Source organism: Megalopta genalis, unplaced genomic scaffold (genome assembly GCF_051020955.1).
Source record: "Megalopta genalis isolate 19385.01 unplaced genomic scaffold, iyMegGena1_principal scaffold0141, whole genome shotgun sequence".
Taxonomy (NCBI): Eukaryota; Metazoa; Arthropoda; class Insecta; order Hymenoptera; family Halictidae; genus Megalopta; species Megalopta genalis.
The window spans coordinates 198,550-203,280 of NW_027476210.1; positions in this window are offsets into that span (position 1 = coordinate 198,550).

Below are 4,731 nucleotides of genomic sequence, written 5' to 3' on the forward strand. Positions count from 1 at the left end.
TTAGAACGAAATCTAATGTAGGAAAATGGTACTTTACTCTTGATCGGTACGTTGGGACTTTGAAAATATTCGGGCGTACGCGGCGCGCTCGGCGCTTCGAACAGCTCCGGTGTCCCCATTATTTTCGATTTACGGCTAAAATAAATTTTTCTAATTTTTTTCAATAACATATTCCTGCTAAAATAACTTTTTTACATAGGGATTAAGCATTTAGAACGATACATTGTTTAAAATAAGGGCACTTTACTCTTGACATTTTACGGTTTTTTCAATTTTCTGAAAAATCCTATCATTAGATTTTTTTAAAAATACGATATTCTTGCTTAACTAACGTTTCTACATAGGGATTAAGCATTTAGAACGAAATCTAATGTCAGAAAATGGCACTTTACTCTTGACATTTTTCGGTTTTTTCAATTTTCTGGAAAATCCTATCATTAGATTTTTTTAAAAATACGATATTCTTGCTTAACTAACGTTTCTACATAGGGATTAAGCATTTAGAACGAAATCTAATGTAGGAAAATGGTACTTTACTCTTGATCGGTACGGTGGGACTTTGAAAATATTCGGGCGTTCCAATCGCTCGTCTGTTGCATCATAGCGCGTCTCGGCGCAATCGACCGATTCGCTCGACCCATTATTTTCGATTTACGGCTAAAATAAATTTTTCTCATTTTATTCAATAACATATTCTTGCTTAGATAACTTTTTTACATAGGGATTAAGCATTTAGAACGATATAATGTTTAAAATAAGGGCACTTTACTCTTGACATTTTACGGTTTTTTCAATTTTCTGAAAAATCCTATCATTAGATTTTTTTAAAAATACGATATTCTTGCTTAACTAACGTTTCTACATAGGGATTAAGCATTTAGAACGAAATCTAATGTCAGAAAATGGCACTTTACTCTTGACATTTTTCGGTTTTTTCAATTTTCTGGAAAATCCTATCATTAGATTTTTTTAAAAATACGATATTCTTGCTTAACTAACGTTTCTACATAGGGATTAAGCATTTAGAACGATACATTGTTTAAAATAAGGGCACTTTACTCTTGACATTTTACGGTTTTTTCAATTTTCTGAAAAATCCTATCATTAGATTTTTTTAAAAATACGATATTCTTGCTTATCTAACGTTTCTACATAGGGATTAAGCATTTAGAACGAAATCTAATGTCAGAAAATGGCACTTTACTCTTGACATTTTTCGGTTTTTTCAATTTTCTGGAAAATCCTATCATTAGATTTTTTTAAAAATACGATATTCTTGCTTAACTGACGTTTCTACATAGGGATTAAGCATTTAGAACGAAATCTAATGTAGGAAAATGGTACTTTACTCTTGATCGGTACGTTGGGACTTGGAAAATATTCGGGCGTACGCGGCGCGCTCGGCGCTTTGAACAGCTCCGGTGTCCCCATTATTTTCGATTTACGGCTAAAATAAATTTTTCTAATTTTTTTCAATAACATATTCTTGCTTAGATAACTTTTTTACATAGGGATTAAGCATTTAGAACGATATAATGTTTAAAATAAGGGCACTTTACTCTTGACATTTTACGGTTTTTTCAATTTTCTGAAAAATCCTATCATTAGATTTTTTTAAAAATACGATATTCTTGCTTAACTAACGTTTCTACATAGGGATTAAGCATTTAGAACGAAATCTAATGTCAGAAAATGGCACTTTACTCTTGACATTTTTCGGTTTTTTCAATTTTCTGGAAAATCCTATCATTAGATTTTTTTAAAAATACGATATTCTTGCTTAACTAACGTTTCTACATAGGGATTAAGCATTTAGAACGAAATCTAATGTAGGAAAATGGTACTTTACTCTTGATCGGTACGGTGGGACTTTGAAAATATTCGGGCGTTCCAATCGCTCGTCTGTTGCATCATAGCGCGTCTCGGCGCAATCGACCGATTCGCTCGACCCATTATTTTCGATTTACGGCTAAAATAAATTTTTCTCATTTTATTCAATAACATATTCTTGCTTAGATAACTTTTTTACATAGGGATTAAGCATTTAGAACGATATAATGTTTAAAATAAGGGCACTTTACTCTTGACATTTTACGGTTTTTTCAATTTTCTGAAAAATCCTATCATTAGATTTTTTTAAAAATACGATATTCTTGCTTAACTAACGTTTCTACATAGGGATTAAGCATTTAGAACGAAATCTAATGTCAGAAAATGGCACTTTACTCTTGACATTTTTCGGTTTTTTCAATTTTCTGGAAAATCCTATCATTAGATTTTTTTAAAAATACGATATTCTTGCTTAACTAACGTTTTTACATAGGGATTAAGCATTTAGAACGAAATCTAATGTAGGAAAATGGTACTTTACTCTTGATCGGTACGTTGGGACTTTGAAAATATTCGGGCGTTCCAATCGCTCGTCTGTTGCATCATAGCGCGTCTCGGCGCAATCGACCGATTCGCTCGATCCATTATTTTCGATTTACGGCTAAAATAAATTTTTCTAATTTTTTTCAATAACATATTCCTGCTTAAATAACTTTTTTACATAGGGATTAAGCATTTAGAACGATACATTGTTTAAAGTAAGGGCACTTTACTCTTGACATTTTACGGTTTTTTCAATTTTCTGAAAAATCCTATCATTAGATTTTTTTAAAAGTACGATATTCTTGCTTAACTAACGTTTCTACATAGGGATTAAGCATTTAGAACGAAATCTAATGTCAGAAAATGGCACTTTACTCTTGACATTTTTCGGTTTTTTCAATTTTCTGGAAAATCCTATCATTAGATTTTTTTAAAAATACGATATTCTTGCTTAACTAACGTTTTTACATAGGGATTAAGCATTTAGAACGAAATCTAATGTAGGAAAATGGTACTTTACTCTTGATCGGTACGTTGGGACTTTGAAAATATTCGGGCGTTCCAATCGCTCGTCTGTTGCATCATAGCGCGTCTCGGCGCAATCGACCGATTCGCTCGATCCATTATTTTCGATTTACGGCTAAAATAAATTTTTCTAATTTTTTTCAATAACATATTCCTGCTTAAATAACTTTTTTACATAGGGATTAAGCATTTAGAACGATACATTGTTTAAAGTAAGGGCACTTTACTCTTGACATTTTACGGTTTTTTCAATTTTCTGAAAAATCCTATCATTAGATTTTTTTAAAAATACGATATTCTTGCTTAACTAACGTTTCTACATAGGGATTAAGCATTTAGAACGAAATCTAATGTCAGAAAATGGCACTTTACTCTTGACATTTTTCGGTTTTTTCAATTTTCTGGAAAATCCTATCATTAGATTTTTTTAAAAATACGATATTCTTGCTTAACTAACGTTTTTACATAGGGATTAAGCATTTAGAACGAAATCTAATGTAGGAAAATGGTACTTTACTCTTGATCGGTACGTTGGGACTTTGAAAATATTCGGGCGTACGCGGCGCGCTCGGCGCTTCGAACAGCTCCGGTGTCCCCATTATTTTCGATTTACGGCTAAAATAAATTTTTCTAATTTTTTTCAATAACATATTCCTGCTAAAATAACTTTTTTACATAGGGATTAAGCATTTAGAACGATACATTGTTTAAAATAAGGGCACTTTACTCTTGACATTTTACGGTTTTTTCAATTTTCTGAAAAATCCTATCATTAGATTTTTTTAAAAATACGATATTCTTGCTTAACTAACGTTTCTACATAGGGATTAAGCATTTAGAACGAAATCTAATGTCAGAAAATGGCACTTTACTCTTGACATTTTTCGGTTTTTTCAATTTTCTGGAAAATCCTATCATTAGATTTTTTTAAAAATACGATATTCTTGCTTAACTAACGTTTCTACATAGGGATTAAGCATTTAGAACGAAATCTAATGTAGGAAAATGGTACTTTACTCTTGATCGGTACGGTGGGACTTTGAAAATATTCGGGCGTTCCAATCGCTCGTCTGTTGCATCATAGCGCGTCTCGGCGCAATCGACCGATTCGCTCGACCCATTATTTTCGATTTACGGCTAAAATAAATTTTTCTCATTTTATTCAATAACATATTCTTGCTTAGATAACTTTTTTACATAGGGATTAAGCATTTAGAACGATATAATGTTTAAAATAAGGGCACTTTACTCTTGACATTTTACGGTTTTTTCAATTTTCTGAAAAATCCTATCATTAGATTTTTTTAAAAATACGATATTCTTGCTTAACTAACGTTTCTACATAGGGATTAAGCATTTAGAACGAAATCTAATGTCAGAAAATGGCACTTTACTCTTGACATTTTTCGGTTTTTTCAATTTTCTGGAAAATCCTATCATTAGATTTTTTTAAAAATACGATATTCTTGCTTAACTAACGTTTCTACATAGGGATTAAGCATTTAGAACGATACATTGTTTAAAATAAGGGCACTTTACTCTTGACATTTTACGGTTTTTTCAATTTTCTGAAAAATCCTATCATTAGATTTTTTTAAAAATACGATATTCTTGCTTATCTAACGTTTCTACATAGGGATTAAGCATTTAGAACGAAATCTAATGTCAGAAAATGGCACTTTACTCTTGACATTTTTCGGTTTTTTCAATTTTCTGGAAAATCCTATCATTAGATTTTTTTAAAAATACGATATTCTTGCTTAACTGACGTTTCTACATAGGGATTAAGCATTTAGAACGAAATCTAATGTAGGAAAATGGTACTTTACTCTT